Here is a 13,121-nt window from a genome sequence, read left to right as displayed (position 1 = left end):
TTAAATTAGCATTCACTGTTGCTGGGTGACTGCTTCTTAATTAAGGAACCCAGAATATTCCAGTGACTTAAAAAAGTTTTGAAGGAAACCCAGTAAGTATATATCTACATCACAACAGGAATTCAGATTTAAAGTATAATCTTTATTAATCTATGTACAATTTGATTTCTCATTTCCTACCAGTGCAGGAATACTATTTTCTATATTAAAAACTCTTATGATTTTCATAGCCTTTAAGCTCAGGGAATTCTGAATGCTCACAGATTACCAAGCGATTTATGTGTAAGGGACCTTTGTAAAATTTGCCTCATAATTATTTAAATATTTATGATCTTGAGAATCTTATTGAAATACCAAAGTATTAAAAATATTTATGCTCCAATGGAATAAAACCCACTCTTTACAGATTGTACTTTGATTGATCAGCATTTCTTTGGTAGAAACTGAGATCAGAAGATTGAGATCATTTAATCAGAACCTTGAACCAGTAAAACCACTCTTTTTCATTATGAATAAGTAGTGTCACTAAAGCTGTGACTTCACCCAAGAATCAATATAGGCCCTAAAATAAATGCCTTTTAAATTCCAACAACAGATTGTCTAATTCAGTTCCTGAAAACCATGCCGAGAAATCTTGCAAGCAGGCAGTCTACACACGAGCTCTAACAGTGGGACTCGGGTGCAAACTTGGTGGTGCTGAAGCCTATACTCTGCCCCATGCCCCAGAGCCTGCACATGCAGGTCTCCTCCAGCCCCACACACATCACACACCATCCTGAGCTCTGCTCTGGCAGGGGCAGAGTGCAGCGTAGAAGTAGGTGATTTCTCAAAGTTCATTTGGAAATTTATCCTAACTCAAAATCATTTTCCTAGAGAAATGCTATTGTTAATGATTACATCAATTTTCTGGAACTATAACAAGATTTTTGGTAACAAAACTAATTTTACAATTCTCCTGGGAGAGGTTAACAGTGATGATGGATGCATCTTCTGGCGCTCAGAGCACTTGAGTTCATTTTACCCAACCTTATTCTGTATGTGAGAAAACGGGGGTCTATAGTGTAAATTATGATTTTTAGTAGTGCCTGTTGCCTTACTCCAGGGGTCACCATTCACACCACATTCTAGGGAAAAGAAACACAGGAGTACCATTTGAAGAGGATGGTAAGTGTTCTTAGAATTGTGAAGTGTAGTAGCCCTGAGGGCTTCTGAGTTCATACAGCTGCTTGGAGACAGGACTGGGATCAGAACCCTTATTTCTAGCTGCTCTTTAATGGTGCTATTCAGATATAAGCAAATTTTTATCTCTTTAAACACTACGCATTCAACTATGTTAAAGGAAATGGCATTAAGTTACAGACTAATCCTACAGTGAGATCAAATACACTAAAAGGAAAATCTGCACGAACTAGAGACAAATCTACAGAAAACAACTTGCTAAAAAAACATATAATGACCAAAGACAACCTACACTAATGTAACACATTGCATAGACTGTGTCCCAAAGCTACAGACGTAAACAGGAGTAAATATTTCACTTGTATTACCTAAACCCAAACCCCTCTTGTTCTTTATCTCTCACTGACTACACCACAAAGGAGATAAAGTGATTCATAATTATGACTGCCATGTGCGTCCACGGAGACAAAACTATCTGGTCCTGAGGCCAGCTTCATCTGCATTAATGTCATACCAGGGAAGCACTGTGGCTACCATCATTGATGCCAATTAAGATAAGCAGCCAGGACATTCAGTCCTCTACTGGGTCTCAAAACAGATTACATTTTTCTACAAAGAGAACCTAGGCCCCCATCTAAACACCCTATGTTCCACATTTTTGCAACCCAGTATCTCTCAATGATAAAGATGATCTAGGCATGAAAACATTTCAGATTACTCAATGGAGTAAAGAAACAGAGCAGTTCTTCCAATTCCTGAAACTGCACAACTACTTGTTCATCAGCACAAATAATCAACGGGATAGAGTAGAAGGAAAAAAAAAAATCAACATAGGTCTTTGAAAAAGTAGTGGCATGAGAACTCTGAAGATTATAGGACAAGACAAATTAATCCACATAAGAGAATCAAGAAGATTCAACCTCCAAAAATGTGTTCCTAAGAAAGACAAACCCCCTACTATAAACTAAATCATTCTTCTAGTTTCCTAGGCACGTGCAACACACACTCAGAACTTTCCTTCCTTTCTCCTACTTGATTTGAAAAGTTAACTTGGGGGTGCTTGGGTGGCTCAGTGGTTGAGCATCTGCCTTTGGCTCAGGTCGTGATCCAGGGGTCCTGGGATCGAGTCATGCATCGGGCTCCCTGAAGTGAGCCTGCTTCTCCCTCTGCCTATGTCTCTGCCTCTCTGTCTCTCATGAATAAATATTTTTTAAAAAGTTAACTTGTGTTGAGAAACTTATCTATTTCCTGACATGCTAGTGAGGATCCAAGAGAAAAAAGTTATGCAATAAAACAAAGACTTGAAACCATCCCCAAAGCAAAAGTAATACTGAATTAATCACCACTGGAAATTAACATCTCTGCACCAAACTTTGAAAATGTTTTATGATGCCACAGACCACAAGCCCAGGTGCGGTGGCGGGGGAAGAGTCTTCAAGGGTTCAGCCGACACCGGTTATCACAGACGGCCTGGAGGTGCTCTGAAGATGCCTAGAGGTGCTCTGAAGACGCTGGAAGCAAGTCAGAAGACCCAGTGCTTGCAGCAGTGGCCTCTCTGCACAAAGGAAAGCTTAGGTAAGATGCTGCAATTCGAATAGCACAAAAATGCTGCAGGGACTTTGAGGAAAAACTCTCACATCTCCCTCATCACTTTGGTTGGAGTCAACCCACATTCAGACACCGTATCTACAGACACATGGAGCAACAGTACCATCTCCAAGACGGAAACTTAGGTGCAAAGCACACAACAGGGAAGTGGGGCTCCAATATAAATCTACTCATTCCAAAGCCCACGGTCTGACCCACTCCGCAGCCCCTGCACATACTCATCCTCCAAATCCCAGGCACCTCATCACACACCCTTGAGCTATACTGCTGGGATAGGCAGTCCCCAACTTACAAGTAATCCTCCAAAGCTTATTTGGAAATGTATTCTAGCTTAAATTCATTTTCCTAGAGAGATGCTATTAATGATGATTAGGTTCCAGGGCTAGTTCCCAAACTAAAGCACATTGAATCCATAATGTAAGAAAGACCCACCTAGCACTTAACAGCTGTATAAAGACCAAGGAGCAGAACAGCAGTTAGGTCATGGTGTCAATGGGGAAACACAGTTCTCGCCGAGAAGAGAACGGAAGCAGCTGCTCTACTACGTGACTCCAGTGGCCATCATCTGCAGTCTCAGAAGTCAGAAGAGAGTAGAGGAAGGGGAGTGGGGGGCAAAGGAAAAAAAAAAAGGAGAAAGTTTTGCTTCAAAAGCTAAAATCTGTCAAGAGTGCCTGAGTGGCACAGTTGGTTAAGCAGCCAACTCTTAGTCCCAGCTCAGGTCTGATCTCAGGACCCTGAGATCAAGCCCTATGTTGGGCTCCACTCTCAGTGGGGAGTCTGCTTGGGATTCTCTCTCCCTCTACCCCTCTCCCTAACTTGGGCACATACACACACTCTCTCCAATAAATAAATGTTTAAAAAATGACATTTTTTTAAAAAAGACATCTTTCACCAAAACAGAAAATTTTCCCCTCTGAATTTTGAATCCAACTTTCTTCATACATAAGAAAACTAATATATAGGATCGTGAAGTGAAACCAAGGAACAGAAAATTTAATTCAAAAGGTTAACACTGCGTGGGAAATAAAGGGCTTGATGAGACATTACCCTTAAGCACATGTACAAATGACCAATAAGTGCATGAAAAGATGCTCAACATCAGAAGTCTTCTGGGAAAGGCAAATCAAAACCATGCGATACCATTTCACACCCATTAGCATGGCTATTATCAAAATGTTGTGAGGATGTGAAGAAACTGCAACCGTCTCAAATTCATAGTCAGAATGTAAAATGACATAGCAGCTGTGGAAAACAATCTGGTGGCTCCTCAAAAAGTTAAATATCGAACTACCATACAATCTGGTATTCCACTCCTAGGTATGTACCCAAGAGGACCGAAAGCAGGGGCTTGAACAGATATTTGCATTCCCATGTTCACAGCAGTATTATTCATAATAACCACAAAGTAAAAGCAGCCCAAGTGTCCATCAACACATGACTAGATAAGTAGATGAGTAGATAAACAAGATGTGGTGCATAAATACAATGAATATTACTCAGTCATTAAAAGGAACAAAATTCTGACTCATGCTACAAATAGATGAACTCTGAAAACATGCTAAATAAAATAAACCAGACCAAAGGGACAAATACGGTAGAAGTCTTCTTACAGGAGGTACCAAAATAGGCAAATTCATACAGACAGTGGTTACCAGGGGCTGGTGGGAAAGTTGAATGGAAAATTATTCTTTAATGAGCTCAAAGTTTCTGTTTGCATTGATGGAAAATTCTGGAACTAGGCAGTGGTGATGGTTACACAACATTATAAATTCAGTTAATACCACTGATCTGTATACTTAAAAATAGTTAAAATGGTAAATTTTATGTTATGTATATTTTACCACAAATAAACCAAAAGCAAACCATAAACTAAAAGAGCCAGAGCTAATAGCATAACTTCACTGCAACCGCAACTTTCCCAGTCTACGGATAGGAGAAAAAACACACAATATTACGTATCTTAGAATTTTGAGCTGCCTCATGACTATCTGGTATCTGAAATACTAAACCCACAGAGGGAAGGGTCTACGCTATAGCATGCGTCATCATGCTGACCATTGTGGCACTACACAGCTGCCAAGGAAAAGCTGAGTTAGACCATCACATAGAAAAAAATCCACTTATACACACAGATACTTTAACTTGGCACATTTCATCATTAAAATCTTCATTTAGATTCTCCTAGATCAACAAAAAAAATCATTTAAAAAAGGATTTTAGAGAAGGGTAAGATTATGAGAGCAACCAGAATGCATTTGCTGACAAAGGTTTTTAGATGAAGTTGTTTAAAATTAAGGAGGTAGCACTGGGACAACCAGTGGGACCCATGGCCAATAGTCCCCAGGTGAGTCCAGCAGACTCCAGGTAAAGCAGCCTGGCCAGCCTAGGGGACACCAGCTAGGGCCTGAAACTCAAAGCAAGCATAAGACACTTAACCCAACAATGTGTCACAACTTAGGAACTGGCTTCTAGGCAAGCATTCCATAGTTAAAGCGCTTAGGTTCCTACTGGGCCCTCCAAACCACTTAGCACCATGTTGTTATTATTTCCAGACAAAGACTGACACGATTACCTGTATAGGGAACATTTCCACCATTTCCACTCCAGGCCCACTTAGTAATGAACGCCTCCTGGGTTAAACAAAAATCTACACTTGATTGCATGGTTCCAAGAATAAAAGCTGTCTGATAAACTTCCTGTATTTACAGAAGTCTCAGACACAATGCTTAACATAAAGCAAGCATTCAATAAATGCTAACAAATCAGATTTTCTTAGCTATCCATTAAACATCGTTCGTAGGGGACGGATCAAACCCAAGAAGAGGCAAACAACTCTTTTTCTCCTTGGGATGGGAACTTTTAAGAACTATTCCCTAAGCAACTTTTAAATGTTGCAATACAGTATTATTCGTTATAGTCACTATGCTGGACATTACAGCCCCAGGACTTAAGAATACAGAGCGCTTCGTGAAGTTGTGTGTCATCCTTGGGAAGGAACCATGAGACTCTTTCTTTATATTGTTCCAATCTTAGCATGTGAACTGCTGAAACAGGTACCTAAATGATTGTTAATATCTAAATACGAACATAAAAAATAGATCTATATAACCCTCCCAACTCCCCCCTAAGATCATACTGTAACTACCCTTTTGAAAAGCAACTTAGCAGTCAGATAAAATGGATTTTGTGCAATCTTACTTAAATGGGAATCTCTGAGTGTGGGCTTAGTTTATAGCCACCCCTTTTCTCTAAGAATATCACCTTTTTACTCACTGAGGTGGGCTCCACTACACGCACAACAGTGAATGGTCCTGCTATGAACAACTACCTCAAATGGGTCAGGCTGCCTCTCCCCCGGCATTTGGATTTGAAATAGCGAGTTAGGCACAGTGGATCTGCACAAGTCTTGGGAACTGGAAACCATAAATCCCAGCACTACAGAGTAGTGCCATGCACCCAGAATCAGGTGAACTAAGTCTCTGCAGAGAGAATGCTACCAGAGTCCCAAGAGAAGCAGATAGGAACAATGAGAAAGAATTAATGACCTGACAACTTCCTGGACACTAACTTCTGAGAAATATTTCATACCCTTTTGACCCCTACCCATTTTTTTTTTTTTTTTTTTTTTTGCCCTGGTAGGTAGCTTGAATTGATTTCTATTACTTTCAGTTAAGAGTCTTAAACTGTTGCCAAGAATTTATCATAGGAAAACTTCAGATGTTAGCACATTTGCTACAGCTGTGACGGCTTAGGAACAATCTGAGTTTCACCAAGGAACGGACTAGAAAGTTATAGTAACTCTGTGAAATGCAACCATTTTGAAACTATGCAATTTATAGAACTAGGAAAAAGGTTAGTGTGTTTTAGGATGATAGCCATGCAAAACACATAGAAAAAAAACATGGGAAAATGAAAACAGACATGAAGAGGGGTATGTGGCTATGGGTCACTGATGCTGTTTTAATTTCCTATCTACTAATTAAAACCAGGAATAAAAAGCTAATTAATCACCAAAAACTAGAAAATGTAAATGTCCATCAGTGGTGGCTGAAAAAGAAAAATGGAAGTACATCCATACAACAAAATACCACTTGTCGATCAAAAGGTAGATCATTATACAACAGCCTAAGTGCTTGAGATAGCACTCTAAGTGAAAGATGTCAGACACAAAAGGCATGTACTGCTCTTGCAGAATATCTGGAAGAGCAAAACCATAAAGACAGATTAGTATTTGCCTTGGAGTCAAGGAACAGGCTGAAAGGGACAGAAAGAAACTGCATGATGGAAATTTCTAATTTTATTGTGGCTGATGATATTTGCTGAAGTTCAATGAACTATCCACCTAAATTTTTTGCCATGATTAAATGATACCTCAGCCAATCTGACTTAAAGATAGAGACACTGAGCTTGGAAACCAAACCAAAGCTACTGAAGCACCTCTTTTCTAATACTGGATGGCATTCAAATTTATCAGGTGCCCACATGTGCCCAACACTCTTCTAGGGGTTACTACAGAGTGAACAAAATAAACAAAACAACTATACAAACAAAAATTGTAGTCAGTGAAGAAAAAAGCACAGGCTTTTCTGGTTGCTATTATAGGTTGAAAGTCTCAGAACAAATCAGATGTTTAGCTGAGAGCTGAGGAATAAGTAACAGGGAAGACGAAAAGAATGGAAAGATTTCTATTATATTAACAGTTAATAACAACTGAATAGCAACTCAACTGTTTAAATATACGAAGTGGTTATATTTTAATATTTCGATATAATGCAGAATGAGGTTTCCTAGGTAAGCAAACAAAGCTCTCAAAACAGCACTATGGCCAGCAGCCAGATATTTAAAAATGTTGTGGATTTGGGGGGCCCTCAAAGAATATTATGGTTCCTGCATCCACTGTTGAGATTTCAATAGTGAGTAATAGAATGCATACAGTTCCCTGAAAGGAGACTGCCTAAGGGTAATTAAATCTCCTGTTCTGGTATTTTCAAGAGAGGTACTGTACTTGTTTTAATTTTGGCTGACTTTGCCATGGTTTCCTCAAACTTATCAAGATTCTAAATAATCACTAAACATACATTTACTTACCAAAAAAGTGAACAGAAGTGTCCTTTGTCTGATAAACAAACTCTTCACACTATAGGGTTCAAGTTCCAAGACACCGCCTTTACTTGGCTTCAGAGGCACTCCTCTCCCTTTACCTCCTCAACTCACAGGCTGCTCCTTAGCCAAGTCCTCTGCTGACTTCTCTGACCAACCTCCTAACGTTGGGAGTAATTCATGGCTCAGCCCCTTACTCCTCCCCCCCTTTTTTTTTTCCTTACTCCCCTTCTCATGCTACACTCATCATCATCTTGTTTTAAAACATTCTGTTTGATGGCAAGCCCCACAAGCATTTCATTGCCCGGATCTTTCCCCAAAGCTCCAGATTTGAAGACTCAACTGTTAACCCAACATTTGCACCTGCCTATCTAACAGGCATCTCAAACTTCCTGCATCTAAAAGAACTTCGGGCTTCTAGACTCACATAAATTCTTTCTTGCCCCAGTGTTCCTTATTCGCAATAAAAGACATCTCTACGAGCCCAAGCTGACCATGCCAAATAACTAGCAGTCAGCCTTGATTCCTTTCTTTCCCCTCTTAAACTTGTGAGCAACCCAAATAGGCACCACATTCCAAATGCAACTATTTCTCACCTTCCCTATTACTCCAGGTCCAAGACACCCATCTCCCTCTCCTGAAGGCCTAAGTAAATCATTAGCCTCTTGCCTCCTTACAGTACATTATCCACAAAGCAATCAGAATGAGCTCTCTGCATTTTAATTCAGCTCATTGGAAATCCCCTCTCAAAGCCCTCTGTGGGCCCTCATGATGCAAAAAATATAGACCCACTCATATAGAAGTTAGCAACACATTAGCCTTTGCACTGAAGATAGTAAGAAATATCTTCAAAGTCAAGTGAGTCCAGTCCTTCTGCTACCCCTAAATCAGAGAATATTGCTTAAACTTAATAATCAACACTCAGATGCAGTGAAAGGATCCCTTTAATTAAAAAAAAAAAAAAAAAAAAAAAATCGGGAAGCCCGGATGGCTCAGCGGTTTAGTGTTGCCTTCAGTCCAGGGCCTGATCCTGGAGACCTAGGATCGAGTCCCACGTTGGGCTCCCTGCATGGAGCCTGCTTCTCCCTCTGCCTGTGTCTCTGCCTCCCTCCCTCTCTCTCTGTGTCTCTCATGAATAAATTAATAAAATCTTAAAAAAAAAAAATCAATAACCATCCATCCCTAAATCAATGTGTTCAAACAAAATACTCTCTACTTCTTATCTCATCAGATCTCCCAGTCACCCTGAAGGCTGGGAGGGAAAACAAAGCTCTTGGTCTTTTGATCACAGATATTTTAAATTTCTGAAGTAATCTTGTTTCACCTTAAATAGAAAAGGATACTGGAAAATAAATACTAAAGTTTTGAATCTATTATACTCAATCAGAAAACAGCCACCATTTGAAAGAGATTGTCTATCACTTTCAGACAGAAATTTCTTCTAACCAATAGGGCTTCAACATAAAATGTGTACCAAAGGTATCTAAAGTGTTAGTAAGTAAAACAATCTTCCCAGAAACTTTAGTTCAAAATGTACAGGTCCAGACAGACTGGGTGGCTCAGCAGTTTAGCACCACCTTCAGCCCAAGGCATGATCCTGGAGTCCCAGGATCAAGTCCCATATTGGGCTCCCTGCATGGAGCCCGCTTCTCCCTCTGCCTGTGTCTCTGCCTCTATCTCTGTGTGTGTGTCTCATGAAGAAATAAATAAAATCTTAAATAAATAAATAAAATGTATAGGTCCACCACTGCATAAAAAAGAACAAAATACCTAGGAGTAAATGTAATCAAGGAGGTGAAAAACTTCTACTCTGAAATAAGACACTGATAAAAGAAATAGAAGTTGACACAAATAGATGGAAATCTATGCCATGCTTGGGCTTGAAAGAATATTAATAAAATGTCCATACTACCCAAAGCAAAGCCACAGATTCAATGCAATCCCTATCAAAATACTAATAGCCATTTTTCCCAGAGTAGAATAATCCTAAAATTTATATTACAAAAGAACCCAAATAGCCAAAGCAATTTTGAGAAAGAACAACAAAGCTGAAGGCATAAGGTGCCCAGATTTCTATTATATTAACATATAATACCACATGTTCTTTGTACTACAAAGCTATGGTAATCAAAACAGTATGGTATTGGTACCAAAAAAACACATGGAACAGTGGAACAGAATGTGTTCAGAAATAAATGTACACTTGTATGGTTAATCTATGACAAAAAAGGCAAGGACATACAAGTGGGCAAAGTCTTCAAAATGGTGCTGGGAAAACTGGACAACTGAAAGAATGAAACTGGACCACTTTCTTACACCATACATAAAAATAAGCTCAAAATAGATTACACACATAAACATAAGACCCAAAACCATAAAAATCCTAGAAGAAAACATAAACATAATCTCTTTGACAAAAGCCTTAGCAATGTTTTTTTTTGGATCTGTCTCTTAGACAAGGGCAACAAAAACAAAAATAAGTGGGGCCACAGCAGGAGAAACCATCAACGAACTGAAAAGACAACCTATTGAATGGCAATGATATAGCCAATAAGGGATTAATATCCAAAATATATAAAGAACTCTTATCACTCAGCACTGGAAGAGCAAACTGATTTTAAAATGGGCAGAGGATTTGAATAGGGATTTTTCCAAAGAAGACACATAGAAGGCCAACAGACACATACAAAGATGCTCAACATCAATAATCATTAGGGAAATACAAACCAACACCACAAGGTATCACCTCACATCTGTTAGAATAACTAGTATCAAGAAGATATAACAAGTGTTGGTAAGGATGTAAAGAAAAGGGAATCCTGTACTGTTAGTGGGAATACAACCAGTACAGCCACTATAGAAAACAGTAGGGAGGTTCCTCAAAAAATTGAAATGAGAACTATCATATGGTCCAACAATTCCACTTCTGGCTATTTATCCAAAGAAAAAAACACCAATTTGAAAAGATATATGCACCCCTATGTTTACTGCAGCATATTTACAATAGATATGAAGCAACCTAAGTGTCTGCTAGTAGATGAACGGATAAAGAGGATATGGGGTATATACAATGGAATAGTACTTAGCCATAAAAAAGATGAAATCTTGCCCTTTGTGACAATACAGATGGACCTAGAGGGTATTATATCAAGTGAAATAAGCCATACTAAGACAATATCGTAACTTCACAATAAATGTGTTAACCTAAAAAACAAAAACAAAGGTAACTGAAACAGAATCAAATATGGAGAACTAGTGGGTGCTACAAGGAAGCAAGGCAGGGAGATGGGCAAAATGGGCAGAAGGGTTAAAAGGAACAAACTTCTAGTTATAAAATAAGACATGGAATACAATGTACAGCATAGGTAATACAGTTAATGCTGCAAAAATTTTATATAGTGATAGATGTTAGCTAGATTTATTGTGATTGCTTCATAATACAAAAAGGTTGAATCACTGTTGTACATCTGAAACTAGTATACTAATGTATGTCAACTACACTTGAATCAGAAAAAAAATGTCTGTTTAAATGACCTGTCATCTTCAAGTTTTCAAACAATGCTTCACTCTATGTTCTCAAGCACTTTAGGAAACAAGGCACATCACTGTTTCCATTCCTCAACAATCTGTGACCAACATTAAATACAAAATGTTTTCTTACAAATTAGAAACATCTAGAAATATATCCCACTAAGCCCAGTCTCATAAAAAGAACAGCCTCCCATATTTGCTTTTACTACTTCTAAAGCTTTTTGAAAGTCAATCTCTAAAAACATTTTATCTTCCTCTACAGAAGCCAGGAAGAAAACATTCACTCTCTTCTACATTTTTCACACCTGTCTTCAAACACACACACACACACACAGACACACACACACTCTTCCCATTTGACGCTCTCCTTATGGCATCATCTTCTGGCAGCAGGAAGGGAACAGTGGCGCTGTGCCATTCAGGCCCTCCTCCCAAACTGTGACTATTTTTAGGCCAGCGGCCCCTCTCTGATTCCTAACTTGGCCCTAGGTAATCATGAAGCAGAGAGAAATCCTTCAGGAGCCAGGCAAGTCCCAGTAGGATTAACAACACTCCACTACAAGAATCTCCCAAAGGCTACAAAGGAGAATGACCTCCCAAGCATAGCAGGGTCATGATCTTTACAGCCCAACCCACCCACCACCCTCACTTGGCCCAATCAAGGCTGGGCTCCCATTCCAGACATGCAATCCATGGTATCCATAATTTCATCAGGCAAAAAACAACCAACCAAACACCAAAGCTGAGATTTTCTACTTTTCTGAAAGTTTTAACCCATGTGCTAAAAAATTTAAAGCAATTTGGTTTTGAGATTTATTTTTTCCCCAAAACATCATACAGTAGCAACACTGAAATTTTGGATTTATTAACCCTGGAAAGAGGTACATCTTGATAAAAATATTCAAAGAAAATTTTAGTTACCTTTCAAAAAAAAAAAAAAAGGAATAATATACCAAGATGGTATAATAAAAGTTAAGTATCTCCTTGTGCTATTTATTAATATAACCACATACTATAACATCTATAATTGGTACAGGCCTACCAGAAACACTAAATATATCTGATGTTAAAACTCTACACCATCACTGCTACACCTCTATTAAAGACAACTATAGTAACACAAATTTCAAGTTAAGCGTTTTGTTGGTTTTTCCAGCTCACTACTAAAAAGAAGAAGAACCTCAAACTAGGTTTGAATATTTGGTAACTGAAATTTCAAGGGAGAGCACATCTGAAAGAATAGGGTAAACTACATGTATATATTTCATTTTATACCTTTCCTCCAAGGATATCATATGACATCAAAATTCATCTCTTTCACTCATCCCCCATCTTGGATTTTGTAAAGAACTGTGCATCTTTTCTGAACCCATAGGTTGACAGCATCAAAAATGCTTGTTCTCCAGATTTCTCCTGATACCATCAAATGAAGACCTCATGAAAATGTTAAGGATAACACACACTGGGTTTTGTATTTGAAAGGACAAGCTTGAACCAATGAGTAAAGAAGATTTACTCATTGGTTCTGTCTGTGACATCTGCTCATTGGGAGTCTCTGGCCCTAAAGATGAGCACACCTCTGCTCCGATGTCCTTTCTCCATCCATTCTGGGGATGAAGGATTGCTGAATGTGGCAGTGTGCCAGGAGAACAAAGAAGTATAGCATGGACCTCAGGAAGCAAGAAACCCAGCCAAGTCCCCTC

The 13,121-nt window shown here is 38.9% G+C and overlaps 1 protein-coding gene and 1 non-coding gene across 5 annotated transcripts in view; both read right to left on the bottom strand.

Annotated features, from left to right (window-relative positions):
- The window catches only part of MTUS1 (microtubule associated scaffold protein 1), a 165,884-nt gene that overhangs the window by 139,488 nt on the left and 13,275 nt on the right, over positions 1-13,121 (bottom strand). The gene's annotated exons all lie outside the window — the stretch shown is intronic.
- On the bottom strand, positions 5,737-5,844 carry LOC144285177 (U6 spliceosomal RNA). Its single transcript, XR_013353560.1, has one exon. It is a non-coding gene; the product is annotated as a U6 spliceosomal RNA (small nuclear RNA).

This window comes from Canis aureus, chromosome 15 (genome assembly GCF_053574225.1).
Source record: "Canis aureus isolate CA01 chromosome 15, VMU_Caureus_v.1.0, whole genome shotgun sequence".
Classification (NCBI taxonomy): Eukaryota; Metazoa; Chordata; class Mammalia; order Carnivora; family Canidae; genus Canis; species Canis aureus.
This window is presented reverse-complemented; position numbering and strand designations above follow the sequence as displayed.